Source organism: Mastomys coucha, unplaced genomic scaffold, assembly GCF_008632895.1.
Source record: "Mastomys coucha isolate ucsf_1 unplaced genomic scaffold, UCSF_Mcou_1 pScaffold23, whole genome shotgun sequence".
Classification (NCBI taxonomy): domain Eukaryota; kingdom Metazoa; phylum Chordata; class Mammalia; order Rodentia; family Muridae; genus Mastomys; species Mastomys coucha.
Window position 1 is genome coordinate 51,414,743 of NW_022196906.1, and position 254 is coordinate 51,414,996.

Here is a 254-nt window from a genome sequence, read left to right on the forward strand (position 1 = left end):
GGGCAGCTATAGGTTCAGGGGACTAGCTGGTCACATTGTATTCACAATCCATAATCAGAAGGCAGAGAGTTAACAGAAGTTGGGCCTGCTTCAAAGCCTGAAGGTCCTCCACAGTGATTCACTTCATCCAAGGAAGCTCCATCTTTAAGGATTCTAAGCCCTTCCCAAATGGCACTACTGGCTCCGTAGTACATGGTTAAACACACAAGGCTATGAGGGGCATTTTACATTCAGACTAGAACCTATAATATTTA